This window comes from Eumetopias jubatus, unplaced genomic scaffold (assembly GCF_037043125.1).
Source record: "Eumetopias jubatus isolate StellerSeaLion01/CBP00866 unplaced genomic scaffold, mEumJub1_p1.0 scaffold_2, whole genome shotgun sequence".
NCBI lineage: Eukaryota > Metazoa > Chordata > Mammalia > Carnivora > Otariidae > Eumetopias > Eumetopias jubatus.
In genome coordinates, this window is record NW_028274808.1 from 143123098 (window position 1) to 143143872 (window position 20775).

The 20775-nt window shown below is 40.8% G+C and overlaps 1 pseudogene; it reads left to right on the forward strand.

Annotated features, from left to right (window-relative positions):
- Positions 1-19340, forward strand: part of LOC114206719 (NADH dehydrogenase [ubiquinone] flavoprotein 2, mitochondrial pseudogene) — a 37740-nt pseudogene extending 18400 nt beyond the window's left edge.
- The last annotated feature ends 1435 nt before the right edge of the window (positions 19341-20775 follow it).

Here is a 20775-nt window from a genome sequence, read left to right on the forward strand (position 1 = left end):
CAGCTTCCTTTCTCCTTAGGATTTGAATATGTTATAATTTTTATATGTTTATTTTCAGGATAGATTGAAGCATTTCCTTGCCAAAAAGTTATAGCCCTTATAGTTGCTAAAAAGCTGCTGGATTTTGTGTTTTTAACCAGGCGTGTACCAACTTTTATATCAAGTGACCAATATATACACTTCATGGGAATTATTATAAAATAACTCAGTAAGGCATTACCTCTTACTCAGGAACTACAGTGCCTTTACCACCCACAGTCTTCTGGAAATGTTGAAAGAACCGGTGTCATTTGCAAATTAAAAATAACAAAGCTTTCAGAAATCCTTGAATTCTCATGGCCAACAGTACTCCCAACAGCCCTTATGGCCATAGGGTCCACTCGCTTGGGGACACATTGGTAATCCTTCTATGAATTGGTAACTGGAAGGCCCACACGTTTAGGAATTTCACCTCTGATACTAGACTTCATCCTGTGGTAAACACACATGGCAAAATATTACAAGGGACTCAAATACTATACTCAGTCCCATCACCAACAGGTTAAGGCCACCTTCCTACAGCTTCTTCCCAAGAGGGAAAAGCCCCTTCATGATTTTCAACCAGAATTTGTCTATTGGAAGAGACATCAGAGAAAAACTGCTCTTGAACCTCGTTAAACAGAACCTTATCAGGTATTATTAACAACAGATGTAACAGTGAAATAGAAGCCAGTCAATCCTTGGGTCCCACATTTCACAACTAAAGAAGCAATCAGTTGATGGTGGGAAAAAAAAAAAAAGAGAGAAAAGAAGCAATCCGAATTCCAATCCGAATTAAAAGGCTACTCCAACAAGAAACCTCAATCTGAGGATTTTCAGAGATCCTCTAGAAACAGCTGGTCTTCAGAAGTAGACCACTAACCCAAGACCTTTGGAATAAGCTGAGGAGCTCAGATAGTTGATAGATTCACCTAAGTTGTCAGACTGGAGCACCTGAATAATTCCTGTTTTGCTTTCCATTGCTTCCTTATAATCATTCTCATTTTCTATAGATCCCTGGTTGTCACCCACCGATAATGGTCCCTTTTCTCTTTTTCCTTTATGATAATTGTTAGATCAAAACACAGCCATTCTAATGCCATTATTAGATTATCTCAAAAGGTAGTCACTGCTTCCCATCTGATTGACTGCTGGACATTCCATCTATCACTCTATCCCCATAACTACTGGTAAATTCCAGTTTCATCAAATGGGATCATAGGGAATTATAACCAATGACATTTCCACTTGCACCATAAACATGGGCAAATGACCTTAAGCAACTTTACCTGTGACCTTGCTATGTCCCTCTCTTCTAGAAAAAAAATAATTATTGCAATCTACTGATAAAAACCAAGGTTTTGCTAAATTTGAACTCAACAACATTCATATGGTGGTGTACCAAATACTTGCCATCATAAGAGACTAACTGAGATCCAAATATGTAACATAACTAATGTAAGACCTTGGTTCTGACCTGTCATGAACCATTCCTTTCCCCCCTCCTAGCTCTCTATGTGCTGCTACTGGATACTACTTTCTTTGTGTCCAGGATTCCTGGTCCAGTTTGCCTCAGCTAACATCTCATACACTTTAGGACTAGTCCTCTGAGACTTGCCTGTACATAGAGACCCTAATTCTATAAATCATCAAGGCTGGAAATTCTGATTCATATACAAGCTCCAAAACAATGCCACCCTTAATTATTCAGGTATTCTACCGGGGGGGAATTACTGACTCAGAGTTTATGTAAACAATCAAATCAGTGTTCCCATCTGTGGGAATCATAAAAATGGAGAAGACTGTGAGAAACTTATCATTAACTTTGGCAGAAGTTATTAACGATACCACCTCTGCTTTAGAGGGAATACAGATCAGTCTTAACTCATTGGCACAAGTACTGATGGATAACAACACTGCTTTAGATTTCTTGAGGGCTAGTCATGGTGGCATCTGTGCCATTGCTAGTTCTTGCTCTACTTGTATCAATGACTGGACATGGCAGAACAGGTTATATACATAATGAAAAAGCCATTTGTCTCTCTAAGGTTGGTCCTCATGGTCTGTGAAATTTGTTCTTGGCCTGAGTTGGACAACTGGAACTCTTGTTCCCATGCCTTTTGTAGAAACTATTAATTGTTCTTGTTCTTGTCACAATGGTCATCATGGTGCTCCATTCCATCCTGCCCAGAACAGCCAATCTCTCATCAGATGATTGCCCTGATGATATAACAAAAGATCTAGAAAATCTTGCTATAGTGTTGAATATGAAGGTGACTTAACAATCCGTGAGCAATGAAGCTTTGACCTCTAACCTTCCACGAATTGGTTAACCTCTCACAGGTAAGATACCAACCAAAAAGGGAGAAGAGAGACTGAATGTACAGAGAGTGGCCAGACCATACCATATACGACAATAGAACTCTGGCCCACAATCTGCAGCTAACAGCCTAGGAAGCCAAACCACAACTTCTGTAACAACTGTTTCAGGAAGTTAACTGACAACTACTCCAATGGGCAGGGCATTCTTAATGGCTGCTTACTTCTTTATTTTTTGCTTCTGCTTCCAAACTCAGGACTGATCAGAGACAGCCAAATATGCTCCCCTCCAAAATTGCGTTTGATGCCCAGCTTTTAGTTTCCCCTCTCTAGCTTCCCAGTGCCAATAACCTCCAATCAGATCATACCTGAAGCCTTCCCTTGTGTTTTTTACCATCAAGCTTATTCATTCCCTGTTCACCTTTGAGTTTCTGCTAAATGCATGTGATGGCTGACTACCGTAACATTGTAAACTCTGAATAAATAGCCTTGTTTGTTCTGATCTCAGCAGTCTTCACTTATTTTTACAGTTTTCAGTCAATGGAAGCTTTGTTTTAGGATATTTATATGACAGTGGGCATAAAGGTAGTAAGATTATAAAGTCAGTCTCAGACGTGCAAGGCAACTGTGAGGATAGGAGGAAAGTTTCTTTTGTTAAAAATGAAGGAAAAGTGGTTTCTGGAAAATTGCCTAGAAATCTTCTGGAAAATACGAAGGGGAAGAAATTTTGTTTGGCTTTGTAAAATGACTTGATGGGCTGGATGGAGTCCTTATTTTTTACAATAAGAGAAGTAAGGGAAAAAATGTTCAGTGCTTTGTATTTGAGAGCAATCTCTTTACCCAGGTTCTAAAAGCACTTTGCAAAAATCATCTGGTGCTAAGTATTATAAATCCTTTTTTCAAAAATGAGAAGTGCAAGCACTGTTGATTTTTCCAGGAGAGTAGAATAAAGATTTTGTACTTTTCTATTAAATATTCTAATAATTATTCCAGTAACATATTATTCCATAAACTAGTCTGTATGGCAGGCTTTTATATATTATGTATGCTGTGTAAACTCCTAACAATTAAAAAAAATAAACAGTTATTTACTTTTAAATTTAGTCTGTTTCTCCAGACTACATTCAGCTAGCTGGCACTGAAAGTACATATTTAAATAGAGTGATTTCATGGCTTGAAGTAATCCTCACACTTCACATCTACTCTGTTGACAGCACTTTGTATCATCTTAAATTTGCTCTCCTTGCCTTGATTCTATAAATAAAGAAAAAGACCACATTGCTTTAATCTCCATTTTCCTGCTTTAGTCTGGAATAGTGCTTTAATATTATAAATGTGGCCTGTAAATCTAAGTCTTTGAAGCAAGGTTTATTGCTTTCAATTCCATCAGAATGGTATGGGAAAAATGATTTAGGTATATAAAATGCAACTTTCTACCTATTATTTTTAAATTACAATCTACTACTAATACAGTGATTCCTGATTTTCTAGAGGGCCTCCAGTGTTATCTGAAAATTTCCAAAAGGTTAATGTTAAAAGCAACAGGAAGTATACAACAGGGGTGGTTTCTTTTAGCAGGGAGATGGGTATTGAAATGAAATACCAACAAGGCTTTGTAATTCCAGTGGGGTTGGCAGAGAATCTTCTGAATTTTGAAAGTGATCTTCCTTTGCAGTTTTGGTTTCCTCACTGCCAGTGTTAGAATAGGAGACTGGGTTTTGGACACTACTACTGATTTGCTGAATATTATACACCAGTTTGGTGCCTGGGTGGCTCAGTTGGTTAAGCGACTGCCTTCAGCTCAGTTCATGATCCAGGAGTCCCAGGATCGAGTCCCACATCGGGCTCCCTGCTCAGCAGGGAGTCTGCTTCTCCCTCTGATCCTCCTCCCTCTCATGCTCTCTGTCTCTCATTCTTTCTCTCTCAAATAAATAAAATCTTAAAAAAATAAATATTATACACCAGTTCAATTTGATTTTTTTTTTTTTGGCCTCTGGTTTCCTGTTTGTTATATGTGTTGCTGCTATCTGCCTTACAGAGATGATGTAAGAATTAATTACTTAAGTAACACTGTACTGTCGAGGCTAAGCCTGTCAACTTGGTCATGATTTCTTTCCTATAATCTCTGCATACTCCTATATTCTTTCATAGGGATTTCATTTCCCTTTATGCTTTAACTTTTCTCAATAATTGCAGTGCTACCTTCCCAGTTTTGTTAGTCATACTTGTCTTTTTTTTTTATCCATACTTTTCAAAAGTAGAACATGACATGTAGATATGTGAGACCCTTTTCTATTATAGGGCTTTGAACATGAAATGTAAGACATGATCTCCTGATTTTTGAGAATTTCTCACAACAGCAAGAAACTATCTAACCTTCTAGCCCTAATAAAATAGAACTGTTTTTATCCATGTATTTTTATCTATTTATTTAACAAATACTTATTGACCACTTACTATATGTTATACCTATGTCAGTGTATGCTATATGGTAAGTGGGATGTATATATAGTCATACATATATCTGAGATGGCAGCTAGGATCCCCTTTCCTTAGATATTTAAGGAAAGTCATCCAAATATTGCACATCACAGGAGAAACACATCACCCATGGTAAGATTTCATTGTTGTTTTAGATTCCATGGGCTTACGTTCTCATGGTCTTTTCACTCCAATTTCCTGATAACTTCAATGACTTAATTTTCCTTGCACCTCCCCTTCCATGGCTGTTCTGTTTTCTATGCCCTGAACAGATTCAAATGTGGAGTTCAGTACCCTTTCCATGATTTCTTGCAAAACATAGGCATTCATGCATTAGTGTGCTCTATTAAAGATTTGGGGTCATATAGTGACAAGGAACCACATAGAAAGTAATTAAATGTGAACGTTACCCTACTCTTTTTTTTTAGACTCTCTTGGGCCACCTTCATTACTGACAGCTGACCGATTTCACTACACTGGTCCTGGTGTGTGTTGGTCCTTTGCTCTCTCAATAGTGTCCTTGCATTTCCCCTCTTGATCCCCTTCCAATCCCCCCAACTCCTGCCCGTTTTACACAGAAAGTGATTTTATTCTCTCTTAGTTTCACCGGACCATTCCAAATCATACTCTAGAGGTCACAGCCACAGTGGACTGTGAATCTCTTTTGTTAAAAAGAAGACTTTAGAGAGAAATTTTGCCAATCCCTCAGGGACAGAAGCGTCTACAGTCGGTTTTTGTTTTTTTTTTGTTTTGTTGTTTTTATTATGTTATGTTAATCACCATACATTACATCATTAGTTTTTGATGTAGTGTTCCATGATTCATTGTTTGCGTATAACACCCAGTGCTCCATGCAGAACGTGCCCTCTTTAATACCCATCACTGGGCTAACCCATCCCCCACTCCCCTCCTCTCTAGAACCTTCAGTGTTTTTCAGAGTCCATAGTCTCTCATGGTTCATCTCCTCCTCCGATTTCCCCCCTTCATTCTTCCCCTCCTTCTATCTTCTTCTTCTTTTTTTAACATATAATGTATTACTTGTTTCAGAGTCGGTTTTAGTTTTAAAAAGCAATGTAGTTTTCAGTTCCCTTGTACATTTGAACAATATGCTTACTGTATTGTGACGGTATTCCCTATGGAGGTCTGGATAGAGTGTGGTGAGATTTTTCAGGGGAGATACCTGGGAAAGGCAGAACAGCTTCACAGAGATGAGATTTGAACTAGTTTTAAAGCCCAAGAATGAATTTACCAATCAGAAAATGGGTGAAAGGGACAAGAGAATCATTTATCCTAGGTTACTCTATAAATATTGATATAATTAGGGGAACCTATCACCTGTCATTAGTAGCAGTGTTAGAAATCCTTTTTTCACCCCTCATATTTCTTACTTTTTTTTTTTTTTACAGATTTATTTATTTGAGAGAGAGTGCACGAGCAGGGAGAGGGGGGATAGGAGAGGGAGAGAGAGAGAGAGAGAGAGAGAATTTCAAGCAGACTCCGCGCAGTGCAGAGCCCGATGCAGGGCTTGATCCCAGGGTCCTGAGATCATGACCTGAGCCAAGACCAAGAGTTGGCCTCTTAACCAACTGAGCCACCCCGGCACTCCCACCCCTCATGTTTAAAAATATGTTGTTATCCTTTCTCAGCTCACCCTGCTATCATGGGACATTTTCAAATTCTTACTCTCATTGACTCTAATATTTGTTACTTCAGCCTCTGCTCTTTTCCTTCTACCAGACTTTGGACTCTTTCCAGTCTTGACCTACCTTCCTACTCAATGCTCTGTTATTTCAGCTGCGTTCTCTTTAACAGGTTTACATTACACAACTTGTCAGTTCTTAATTCTGAGTAATCGCATGTTTTTCCTTTTACTCCTGCTCCTTTCTTGCTATCTCCCGAGAAAATGATAAAATGAGAACTGAAACCAAAACAATTTCCTGTTCCTATGCTAAACAATAACTGGGTATACTTTCCTGTCCTTAGGGTTAATGATTCCGAGAACAAGCACAGAATATCTTAGCTCCTTGTTCCAGGAAATATTTCTTTGCTTCCAGGAAATAAGACTGACAGGTTGACCATAAAAATTTGCTTCAAGACCCTTGCCTCACTGGGTACATCATTCCCAACCTATTATGTCATAATTCTGTATAATCCCAACCTGACTAAAAATCACCCAGCCAGGTTCTAAATCCTATCAATATCTTCCCCTGACTTCCCTCTGCCAACATGCTGCTAAGATGCTATCAAGGTGCTCTTCTCTCTTCCTGAAGTGTAATAAACTTAGCTCTCTTAATAAAGACATTTTCCTGGTGGCTTGTAAGGGGAGTCAGCAGAAATCAGTCCCATTTGATGTGTTAGAGCTTGAAGCTATGATTTCAGTTGCATCTTCTCCACTGTCCAGCAATACTTTCATTCGTCTATGGTTCTTTTTTAAGCTTCCCCCCACCAAGAGCAGCCCTCTATCCCTCAGTCTCAGCAGGTGACCTAATTCCATCTTCTCTGTCCCTATTAAGATAGGAAGTGAACTATGAGAACAGTCAGTGTGGTCTTCTTAGAACTCCCTTCACCGTTGGTTTCCATGGCTTCTGTGGGCTTCACCTCACTCCTACTCATCTTTTGCCATTCACCCCGAAACAAAAGTGCCTCACATTTTTCTTTTTATCCTCTCTTTGAGGCCAATTTCATTCAGTTTCATAGCTTCAACAATTATCTCTGTGCAGATAGTTTTACTAATCTGCTTTTGTAGCTTTGACCTCTTATGTGCACTTCAGACATAAAACTGTGACAAGAATGAACCTCCATTTCAACACAACTCACAATCCTTCCCTCTCCTACCTCTGCTATTTCTCCTGTATTTCCCATCTCAGTTAATGACCATCCCAATGACCATTCTCTAACAAGGAAAACAAACCAATAAAAAAATAAAGGACTATCTAGTTGTGGCACGATTTTTGGTTAAGTGGAGCTCAATTTATTTTTCCTGGCAAACATAAAATGAAGTCACAGATTTTCTTGCTCTACCATTCAGGTGTGGAAAGAAGATAGTTTCCTTATTTTCTATTTTGGATCAGAAGGAATGAGAGCTAACACTTAGATGGATGTGCCTAAACTTTATCAGGAGCCTTAAAAGCTGATGTGCTTTTGTGTGAACAGGAGTTCACAAAATCACAGATGTCTGCCAATCTTCTTACACAGTCCCTTCCTCAGTCTCCTCCCAGATGAGGTACAGAAAAAGAGCCACATTGGATTAATATCGTGATAACGAAGACCGACTGCCTTGTCTCCCATTGGAGGGATTAAAAGGAGTTAGTCTTACGTGGCTGATCAACCTTCTACTACACATGGCCATTTTGGTGGATGGATAAATTTGACGTGGAGGGAAACCACATTAGAAAGCTCCTGTGACTGGTTTCTTGGGTGAGGGGTTGGCGGTGGGGAAGAGCCATCCTTCAGTTCAACAACGTCTTTGAGACTTTATGGTGCCTCTGGGCTGCTGAGGTTCATCTCAGTTCCCTCTGCTACATGAGACCCTAAGACCTGGTGTGCTGACTTAGACCATTCTGTATCTCTTTACTCTGCTAATGTTTTTATTCTTCTCTGTTTGTATCATGTTACTGTTACCACTGGGCCACGCTAGAGTTTGGTCTTCTCCAGAATTTCCAACAGAACAGGGTACAGAATCCATTAGCCCTCACATTTCTTATTAAATTATATACTTCAACTACCTGGTTTTTTGCCTGATGTGTTCTAGGACCACCACAAAGCACAAGAGGCTGACTCCCGCTTCCATTCTGTGCATTGGTCTTACGTACCCCTGGACTGGAGCCCCAGTCTTTGGGTTTTCTCATACTTCCCTTACATACCTGTGCCTATTTCTATTCATTTTCACAGTGGAATAGCTCTTCCCACCCTTCCCCAAAGATATGATGATAGAATGGTTATGAGAAAACATGCTCTACAGGGGAAACAAAATCCACACCAGTTTAAAACAGAGTACTAACCCTGCTGCCACAGAAGTTATTGATATTATTAAAGATGAGAGACTCTTAATCTCAGGAAACAAACTGAGGTTTGCTGGAGTGGTGGGGTTAGGAGGGATGGGGTGGCTGGGTGATGGACATTGGGGAGGGTATGTGCTATGGTGAGCGCTGTGAATTGTGTAAGGCTGTTGAATTACAGACCTGTACCTCTGAAACAAATAATACATTATATGTTAAAAAAAAAAAAAAGAAGATAGCAGGAAGGGAAAAATGAAGGGGGGGAAATCAGAGGGGGAGATGAACCATGAGAGACTATGGACTCTGAGAAACAAACGGAGGGTTTTAGAGGGGAGGGAGGTGGGGGAATGGGTTAGCCCAATGATGGGTATTAAAGAGGGCACATTCTGCATGGAGCACTGGGTGTTATAGGGAAAAGTGAATCATGGAACACTACATCAAAAACTAATGATGTGGGGCACCTGGGTGGCTCAGTCGTTAAGCGTCTGCCTTCGGCCCAGGTCGTGATCCCAGGGTCCTGGGATCGAGCCCTGCATCGGGCTCCCCGCTTGGCGGGAAGCCTGCTTCTCCCTCTCCCACTCCCCCTGCTTGTGTTCCCTCTCTGGCTGTGTCTCTCTGTCAAATAAATAAATAAAATTAAAAAAAAAAAACAAAAAAAACCTAATGATGTAATGTATGGTGACTAATGTAATAAAATAAAATAAAAAATTTAAAAAAGTTATTGATATTATTAAAGAAAAAGTTCAATGACACTTGCTAAAGATGGTAAGGCGGACTTTATTCAGAACCATTGCAATAGGTGTAGAGACCACTGTAATGGATTTTTACAGTGGAAGAGAGAGATTGTGCTAAACCTGACCACAGCAGGGGCCAGTGGGAATTGATAGCCAAGGAGCAGCGTGGTGGGGGTCAGTTCATGCAAAAATCACTAAGTGGAAACATCAAGGGCAAAAGAGGATTTCTGGTAAACAGACAGGGTGGAACTCTTGCTAAACGCAGGCCAGGGGGGATCAGACCTCACCTGAGGATGATGGAGGATGAGGAACCTGATCAGGTATCCAGGGTGGAGAGTTCTGGTAGAATGGAATTAGCAGGGTTCTTGCTGAAACTGGTTTTACAAGGAAGTGTACCTATGGGCTTAGGAAGATCCTAGAGCCTGATTAAAGTTTAATCAGGCAGGGAGCCTTTGTCAATATATAGAGTTTTTTTGGGCAGGGGATTGGCAAGTTTGCAAAAGGAGACCAGGGGTGTTGTGGCAGAAAAAGGACTAAGACTGAATCCTTTCAGCCCGAATTCTAAGTTACAGATATTTGTAAGGGTAGATGGGAGATTTCTGACCAAGACTTAATGGCAGAGGAGAGCAGTCCAGTCAGAGGTGGGCAGATGGAAAGAAATAAGCTGTTCTTTGCCAACGGATGTGACTGAAGAAAAATGTGGTCTGGGACTAAGAGGCAATAGACACTGGACATGTCCTGGCCCAGGCTCCCTGGGACAAGCAGGTGCTCAGGGAAGTGATGATGCCGGGGAGTCTGGGGACCATTTTGTTATGGTAGGAAAAAGGATGACACCATCTTCCCTCATACCTGGAAGTTTCCCTGTGGCCTGGGTCAGTGCCTGTGGCAGTGCCTGAGACAAGGAGGCACAAGATTTCTTGACTGCCTGCCTACCAGCTTGAAACTGGCTCTCCAGTTTGGAGGCTCAGTAGTTCATCCCCAAATAACTGTGTCTTGGAGATATTTGTGACATTTTCCAACTTTAAGGGGACATTTCTGACTTTTGGTTCTAGTAGCAACCTGGGAGTAAGCAGGATTGGTCCCTTGGACCTCTACTGGCCTCTTTCTCTTGGTTTTCAGAGAACCAACTGCACGACTTTGACCTAGAGCTCATCAGTTTCTCACAGACTCACCATCCAGGAGGGAAGAGAAAGAATTCTCAGCCTGAGGGTGGGGACAGACTGTAGGTAAGAGGAGATAAACAGCTTGCTTTGTTATCACTGTTTACCTCACCCAGAAGGAGTTTCCTCAGGAGTCTAAATAGCTGTGAAATAAAATCTAATCATTTGATGTTTTCAATATCTGACAAAACTGATTGGTTCTGTTCAGGTAGCTTTCTGGCCATCTGTCACTGTTACTCCCTTCTCTGGCATGAAAAATTCTCTAGAGCCCAGGCAGTCTCTGCTGTCCTGTCCTGCCCTCTTCCCTGAGCCTGGAGACACTAGGTGGCGGCTGACATTTGGGTTCTCTGGAGGTGATGCTGCCAAAATCAGAGATGGAGCCTAGGGAAGTGCTAGGCTTTCTAGCCCTTTCTGTTGGACAGCTTGGCTGATCATAACCTTGTCACCTCTTCTGATGATGCGTACCTGATAATAGAGTTCTTGGGATTTCAGAAATGTGGTATTGCCCAAATAGGAGTTGAAAGGCTGTCAGATTTCATTATAAAAATATGATCTATGCAGTTTCTGATGTGGTGGTGGGAAAGGAGTGCTAGTGGGCAGCAGTGTTTTTGCTGTATTACCATATTTCTCTCATTCTAAAGCTCACCATCAACCTAACAACATATTTTTAAATTAAAAAAAGGTTATACTTTTCCATAACATTAGACATACATGTTGCTTACAAGGTATGTCCTGATTTCAGCAATGTTTAACTGAGAGAGGGAACCTTCATATAATAATCAAGGCAATGTAAAGACTTCATAGATTCATAAAGGTTACATTAACCAAGCAGGACTCATGGAATGTCATGAGAAAACAGCTTAATTTACCTTCTATGCAAATCTTTCAAGCCTACTTTAAAGTTTTTTTTATAGCTCTTTCTCATCCACTGAAATGAAACTTAAACCAAGGCCCATGAATTTTCTGGTTACTCTTTTGTCCCAAAATGCAGGCTCAGTTCAAGGTTAATATGTCCAGACCAAGCGAAGAACTGTAGAATTACTATGAGTTCTTGCCTGAAGTCCATTTGGCAAAAGGGAGGGCAACTGTTTCATTTAATTGCTATCACTCTTTCCTTTACCACTTAGGGACCTAGTAAGACCCTTCTAGATTCTTTCTGCTGAGATCCCCTTGGACCTTTGTATAGTCTTCTTAGACAAGATCGAAGAAAACTTCTAAGAAACCAGCTTTCTTGTGCATGATCCACATCTAATCTACAGGAAATATTCATGCCTTTTTCACCCCAACAAACTCTGGGAACACCTGCCAAACCCAATGCAGCCAGTATACTTTTACTTCTCTATCACAGCAGTAACTAGCTGCAATCTCAAGCTCCTTACATTCTCTGCTGTATTCGGATAGCTGCCCACATACCTCACTCTCTGAGCGCTTCCTCACTTGAGGTCTGGAGAAGGCAGATTTTCCTTATGCCCCATGAGTTGGGAGCTCACGGCACAGTGACAAAATCCCCCATTGTCACCGTGGGGGATATTGTCATATCCATATCACAATATGGATATGACATATTGTCATATCACAGTCTTCCAATATCCCATAGTTTTCCCCTCAGCCTCTCCAACCTTTTTTTTCTTATAAGCTAATGCTAATGATCAGTTAAGGGTCACAAAACTGGTTTTCAGAATTGCCTTTGTAGCCTTAATGGTGGTACACTGTGGAGGCAGCAGAAAGTAGTTATTGTTTGGGGGACATCAGCTAAAATTAAGACTACAAATTTCTATTTTAACATGTAATCCTATATTTCTCAGATCTCACCAGGCTGTATATTCAAATGGGTATCAAACTACATTTTTTTTCTGGCTGTAGAGCTCACCAGTATTTATCACCACTGTTATGGATACTGTGATATTGTGGTTTATTACAAGAAATATATATTTGGTCTTCATCCTCATTCCTAAGTGATGACAGCCATCAAGGTATCTTTGTTATGTTAACGAGTTGATCTTTGGGAAGGACTTGAGGATGGGGGCTGGTTGTCAGGAGAACCAACCCAGAGATTAGACATTTGGAACTTTCAGGCCCCCCCTCCCCCACCTCCAGGGAGGGGAGAGGGGCAACAGGTTGAAACAATCACCAGTGGGCAGTGAGTTATGTCAATTATACCTCTGTAATGAAGCTTCTATAAACACCAAAAGAATGGGGTTCAGACAGCAAAGAGATTTGAAGAGGGTGTCTCACTTGGAGAGGGCATGGGAGCCCTGCAACCCCTTCCCTACACCTTGCCCTGTGCATCTCTTCCATCTGACTGTTCCTGAGTTATATCCTTTTATAATAAACCAGGGATCTAGTAAAAATAAAATGTTTCCTGGGTTCTGTGAGCCGATCTTACAAATTAATCAAACACTAGGAGGGGGACATTGGAACCTATAGGGGTACATCAGAGGCACAGGTAAACAACCTAGGCTTGTGATTAGCCTCCCGGGTGGGGGGCAGTCTTGTGGGACTGAATCCTTCAACTGTGGAGTCTGATGCTATCTCCAGGTAGATAGTGTCAGAATTGAGTTGAATTCCTAGACATGCAGCTGGTGGGAGAATTGCTTGGTGGTGTGGGGAATAACTTTGGAACTGAGGTCAGAATCTTGGATAAGAAGATAAAAACTCAGCTCACGTTAGCTTGCCAGAATATAGACTATATCAACTCAAAGGATGGTGTAGTCCACAAGCAGGAGTAGCAGGATCTGGGTACTGAAATAAAGTAGACAGGACTTGTTCTCTATTTCTTTTTTTTTTTTTCTTCATCTCTTGTGTTGAAGTATAATTTTTTTAAAAAGTACTCTTTAAAAATGACTCTTAGGTGAATATAAAATAAACCATGTATCAAAGACTTTATTTAACTCGTTAATTAGTGAGAGAACAATAACAATACTAAAACTGGTCCAACCATCATTTGAGAAGCTAGGCATTTATAGGCAACTCAGTAGAGGCATGCTAAAATAAGATTGCTGGAGGGACACATAAACTGGTTAATATCCAACAAGGCAATAAACTGAAATGTTTAGGATGATCTGTTCCATTGGACAGACATCATTTGCATCTCTACCAGACAAATATCTACAGGTTAACATGGGACTCACTACTTCTAGATCTTTAATCAATTAAAAAGAGTGAGTCAGACTAAATTCAGTTCCCTAGATCGTCTTTGGGAGGCCTTCATCCCTGAAAAGACGTGTTACCTAACATCTTGCCTTATCTCCAAGTTTTGCATAATTCTTCACAACCGTTGCCTCTATGTTTGTTTCTTTCGCAGGCAGGCTTTTTGCCATGTATCAATCTCTGGAAGTTCTAGGCTTCCATTTTCCTATCATTTGCAATCCCAGAATGTCCCTTTTCCAAAAATTCTGTTAAAGTCCTGTACTTTCATTTAATGGCCTGTCTTTGGTTATGTGCCAGTCCATAATATAATCACCACAGCCAAAAGGATGGAATCTATCAATTAGCCTTTTCTGGGACTCCTGTCCACTCCCTGGAGCAGGGAAATGGATCAATTGTATTCAAACTACTAAGACTGAGAGGGAGGTAGGGGTGGTTTCCTGAAGAAAAATTTGATTCTGTTACTGGAAGAAGGCCACATGCACGTTATGCAGTTGAAAGCAATATTTGTGTGCTAGGTTTGTGCTCACTCAGGCCCTCTGGCCTCTGAAAAGTCTTTCAGAGGTTAATGGGAATCCTCTGGAACTACTGTGCTCATGCCAAGAACCACCAAGTGCTGGGGACCAATTCCTGGGCCTTGCAGGGATGTCCCATGTGATGCCCCTGTTGCTCTGTGGGCACCCTGCCCTCTCTGCATGCAGCCGTGCTTCCTCCAAGCCCAGTGCAACAACACCAGAGGCTTTTAGGGGCCAGGATTCTGCTTTAGCTCTGGCATGTTGCAAATGCCCACTTTCTTTTGGTGACAGTTTGTTAGAAGGTCACTAAACACTATGTTTTGACTCCATATTTTTTAGAGTTTTTTTTTTAAGCGAGCCCTGTCTTTCAGTTTTTCTTAATTTGTTATTAATTAATGAGTTAGTCCTTCATTGAATTTAGACATGGACAAGAATGATAAATACTGTCACACATTCAAAATAACCACTTTTCTGTCAACCGAGACTTTGCTGTCAGTCAGGCTTCTGGAGCCTCACTTCATCTTCCTTCACAATGAGTTCTTCCAAGAAGCATCTGGGTCTTCCTGTGATGGCCAGTGGGCTGGCTGCCACAATAGTCTGCTGAACATGCACAGACGTGTCCTGTGTTCTTGGCCTCCAGCTGGGAGCCCAGCTTCCAGTAACAGAGTCATCAAATATCACAACAAAAAAGACGCTTACATATTCAGATCTCTATCATTTGGCAGATGTAGTAACCAAGGTTGAGAGGGGCACAATAATTTACCCAAGATCACCCAGCTTGTTAGTGACAGAACTTAGACAGATCCCAGACCTCCTGACATCTTGACAAGTACTCTTTCTACTTCAGATTTCTGCCTGTTTTTACAGACAGTGATATACTGAAATTATACAGACAGAATGTGGGGCGGAAAAAATTATTTCCTGGTTTAGAATCAAGTAACATTATACTCCATACATTTAAAAAAAATGTTAGCAGAATTTAATTCAGAACTATCCTTTATATGTGGGATGTCTGTTAATCCTAGATGGTAATTTGCCAATTGAAAAACATTCCATAAAGGAAGAAATATTTGCTCTCATTTTCTCATTTTTTTTGTCTCTCAATTCCAATTACATTATGGGCTTTTCCAGGTCTTCTCTTTAAATCTGAGGTAAAGTTTGGCAGGTTTGGAACAGTTCCTTCCTTTCTTATTAGTTCACACTAGTGGAAACCCTTGGTAAATGATGGGGGTTCTTTTTTTTTTTTAAGATTTTATTTATTTATTTGAGAGAGAGAGAGAATGAGAGATAGAAAGCACGAGAGGGAAGAGGGTCAGAGGGAGAAGCAGACTCCCTGCTGAGCAGGGAGCCCGATGTGGGACTTGATCCCGGGACTCCAGGATCATGACCTGAGCTGAAGGCAGTCGCTTAACCAACTGAGCCACCCAGGCGCCCCATTGATGGGGGTTCTTGAATGAAAGGGACAACTCCTGGCTTTTCAAAAAGCAGCCAAAGAGAATGGGAATCTTAATGAGAAGCCCCCAAACTTTTCCAGGTTAGAGTAACAGCAGCTTACGGAGGATGTCTATGTGGATGACACCGAAAGCATCCCCAGAGTTCTGAGCACCCCAATATCATGGAGGAATGCAGATCAGTTTCTGAGTCCCTGGGAGCATGCAGAAAGACTTCAGCATTGGGCTTAGAAAGAATGAATGGACTGAGAAGCAGAAGGTGCTGTGGGTTGAGGACCTCAGCAGCAGATGCTAGGAGGGAAGTGACTGAGGCCCAAGACCAGCAGGGTGAGCTGTGCCTCAGTGGAGGCTGGCAAGGACTGGCAGAGGGTCTTGTTGACCCAACTTTGGTCAGGCTCCTCTGAACCCTCTTTCCAACCTCACTTCCACCATGGTGCTGCCCAGTTCAGTGTTCACAAAGAATCCTGCTGAGTCACCCCCCACCCATGACATCTGATCAAGCTCCTTATTCCCGTACTTTGATTTATGCATCCTTGGCCTCCTTTTAGCAAGAATCCTGTTGGGTCAGTTTAGTAAGTATCCCCCTATCCATTATGTGTCCTCTTGGTGATTTTTCCCCTTACTCTGCTCCTTGGCTATAAATTCCCACTTGTCCCTCTGTATTTGGACTTGAGCCCTATATCTCTTCCCTATTACAATAGGCAAATAAAATCTCCCTTAACATTTTAAAAAGTGTCAGAATAAGTTTTTCTTTAATGTTAGACGAGAGCACACCGACTCAAGACACCCCATCTACCCACCAACTTGTTCTGGGATGCAACACAAGCTTCACCCAAATCCAGATGCCACTTAGGAGTAAGGGAGGGAGTAATCCCTGAGCTGAAGAGAAATGAGCCAAAAGAACCTGAAGAGTAAACCACAAGAATCAGGTTTTCTTGAAATGATACCATTAAGTATTTCTGTTTGCAATGAAAATTGGGACTGGTAAGCCACGTTCAGGTATGGAAAAGTAAAGAAAATTGTATGATTTTGTACATCGCAGCTACTTTACTTCATTTGAGAACCCTATATTTCTGAAAAATATCACTTCTGGGATACTTTTTTTGATCCCAGAAACATAAAATGTGCCTTTTGCAGAGACTGAATACTATCTATGAACAGAGCTTTTTGTCTTATCACATTAACCCTCAATACTTCAAGAAGAGTCAAGGAGGGTGGCTCAAACTTAGTTATTTCTGGGAGTCCTTCATGGTGTACATGTCTTGTTCAATCAAAAGTAAGGCATTTGTAGCCTCGGGTATGCTTCCGCACCACATCATTTAGATGTACTTAATCAGTACCTTATTTTTCTTTCTTCAAAAAACCCAATCCAAATGAATACCTATGCTTATGAGCTCTCCAACTAATAGCTAGAGAGGTCTGTCACACTTAGCCTAGCTCTGCAAAATCTAGCAAGCTAGTGTTCATCAGGCAGTAAATATCAGGATGACAAATTGCCAAATCCAGAGAGGCTTCTCCTCCCAGCAGTGAGCACTTTTCAGATCATTTTGCTTTTACGTTTTTTTTTTTTTTTGGTTGTTGTTGTAGTTTCTTTTTTTCCTTTTTTTAAAAAAGATTTTATTTATTTATTTATTTGAGGGGTGGGGGAGGGGGAGAAAGAGAGAGAAAGCATGCGAGTGAGCGAGCCGGGGGAGGAGTAGCGGGGAAGGAAGGGAGATGAGCAGACTCTGAGCTGAGCCAGAGCCTAAGGAGGGCTCAGTCTCACCACCCTGAGATCACGACCTGAGCCAAAACCAAGAGTCGGAAGCCTAACTGATTGAGCCACCCGAGCACCCCTGTTTTTTTTTTCTTGTTTCTAATAGAAGAGGGAGAAGGGAAAAACAGTAATGTACTTTGTTCAGTCAGATTTAGTTGTAAGTCAATAGTTGTCCCCAGTGCAAAGAGAATATTCATCCTGTTGTAGCTCAGGTCTGGTAGACTTCTGAACGACCAGGGAGCAGAATATATATTCACTTTGGAAGTATAACCTTTTTCGTCCTTTTCCTTCTGAAGGGCTATGGTAGTATTTCAAAAAATTAAGGAGTGAAATGATGTATAATAAACATATTTATTACTATCCTTTGCAAATTGTGGAATGCTAGCAAATTGTGATATTCTACCTTATTTTCTGAGACATTCTGTATGCAGTTTTCAGTCTATATTTATAGTCACAAGAGCTTTTTCTTTGGAAAGGACCCTTTGTTCTGGAATCTGAAGGAAAAAATGAGAGTTTAAAATGGGTGTGTTTAAAAATAATCTGCTGAATCAACACATTCAGAACAGTGCGTCATCAGCCATTCTTTTCCTCACTCCATTCTCTCACGTACAGTCACATAACCAAGGGAAACTCTAAGGCTGGGATTATGCCTTCCACTTGAGATGAAAACTCAAGGACAAGCACCCTTACTCTGGTGTGAGATTGAACTAAATACCTATAAAATCCCTTCCAAATCTGAGACTCACTCAGATAATTTAGGCTCCTAAATTTTATTGGGCATTAATTATTTGAATAATTCATGTGATAATCAACATTTTAAGGTGTACATATCATCCATCACCCAAGTTCAAAGTCACTGTTTCACTTGTAGCCTTCTTGAGCTGAATGAACTTGATTTCTCATCATTCCTCTACCATGAAGCTTGGAGATGGTGTTGGAATTCTATCAATTATCAGACTATCATCATCCTTCTAGACCATTATGTTTCATCCTTCAAGCAAAATCCTTCCCTTTCTGGAATTTCCTACACTCAGATTTTATCACCTTTGGTGTCATTCAAGTCTGCTCACTCCTGGTTTTTCTTTGTGGCCTCAGTCTTTCCATGTTATCTCCCCAGATCCTCATCATGGATGACTTAAGGATCCATTTGATTTCACACCAGAAATAGCTTAGAGGATAGAAGCAGCTGTAAAAAAAAAAAAAAAAAAAAGGCAAACAAACAAACAAAAACCAAACTATCCAGATGGGCACAAAATAGTAGCTGTGCTTCCAGACCTGGATTTAGCCCAAAGACGGAATGGCCAGCTACCTATCTTGGCCATGAACAAGGTTGAAGTTCTACAGTATCTCTGGTGAGAGTATATGAAGTAGCAACTTTTTATACAATGTATAATGGAAAGCCAGTTGGAAAGTATCAAATTCAGTTCTCCTACTATACTTTGCATGCTTCAAAGCTCTGATACCATCCACACAGGAGACCATTCTGAAAAAGCTTGGAAAAAAAGTTGGGGGTATTATACCTGACAAACTTTTCACTCTTACAGAGGTAAAATATTTAGGGGTCTGGGTAAGTGCACCCATGGCTCAAAGAAATAGCAACTACCATGGAGATCTGACACCTGATGGTATTGAAGAAATTGATGAGCTCAAGGCTGGCAGAATTCCAAAACTGGAGCCAAGGAGTAGATGCTTCCCTTTGAGCCAGCTGGGGGTTTTACCTCTTTGACCAAACTACTCAAAGGACCTGGCTTTGGTGTGTAAACAGGTCTTTAATTCATATTCAACTGCAAATATGTCACTGGAGAAATAAAATACGAACCTCCTATTTAAAAAAGGAGGTCTTTGGCATCTTTGAAATTCATGACCCAACTCTCTTATCCCAGTTGTAACCCCCCCCTTTAGTGACTTAATTTTCTTCCCTTTCTGGATCTCTTAGCTAAGATTGCATTCCACTATAAGAAATAGAAAATTCAACTGGTGGTTTAGTTTAAATAAACAGGTGCTTATTTTTTCTCATGTAACAGTAAGTTTAGAAGTGCAGGGATTTTAGATGCTTTATACTGATTTTCTAGGGCTGCCGTAATAAAGTACCACAAATTGAGTGTCTTAAAAGAAATTTATTGTCTCACATTTCTGGAGGCTAAGAGTCCAAGATCAAGGTGTCAGTGGGATTGGTTCCTTCTAAGGTTAGTGGGAAAAATCTGCTCCACGTCTCTCCTCTAGCTTCCGGTAGGTAGCCCTGACTTTGTCTCCAAATCTGTCCCCCCGTGACTTCCACTCATCGATGCTAGCTCTGTGAATATAAGCCACGGGATAAACTGCGTGGCCTTTCTTATAGGACAATCATTCAATATTTGAAAAGAATTATCACATTGTTACCCACGTCTTCTCTTCAGGGAAACTTTCATTCTTTGCAGAAAGGAAAAGTTTTCGGGACTCTATGATTCTGTTCTCTCTCCCATAGATGGAGTCCAGTTTGTCATCTCTCCTCTGAGCAAATCCCTCCATAGGTGTTCTGGTTAGTGAGGTGGAAGTTTCCTTTAACAGGACACTCACTGCCTTTCTGTGAATGTCGGCTAAGAGAAGACCCATCTGCCTCTTTTGCCAGACGCCATTACCCAGTTGGTCATCTAAAATACTCAGGCTTAACACGTCCCAGTTTGTACAATTTAATTAGTTGAATATAGATTCAGGACTTTCCTTTATCCCTGTAATTTGTTTAACACCTCTTTTTGCTTGTATGAAGGGTTTATTACTCAACACATGTCACTATCCTTATCCTCACATTTTTAATGTTTTTGTGAGAAAAGCACCAGTATCAGTAATAAATCCTTCTAATTTCCTTAGCATATTTTAGATTAAAGCCTCATTTAATTTTTCATAATTTGGGCACTGTGTGAGGCACCTGTGTTTTCTTTTTCCCTTTCATGTATCTTTTGCTCAGGTAGCCGCCCAGCACATCAACCAGAATCTCCAACTGCACTTGGCTGGTGTCAGAAGGGGCATCACTGTGTTAGTTACAGCAAAGCTTTCGGCACATACCAAGCATCTTGAAAACAACTCTACCACATCTCTGGAAATTCCAAACACATTAGGGTGCGAAACATCCTTTCCTCAGAAACAGGAAAAGGAAGCAAGGAGACATTCACTAAAGTCGGAAGACATAATGATGACTGTCCAAAATCAGTATGGAGAG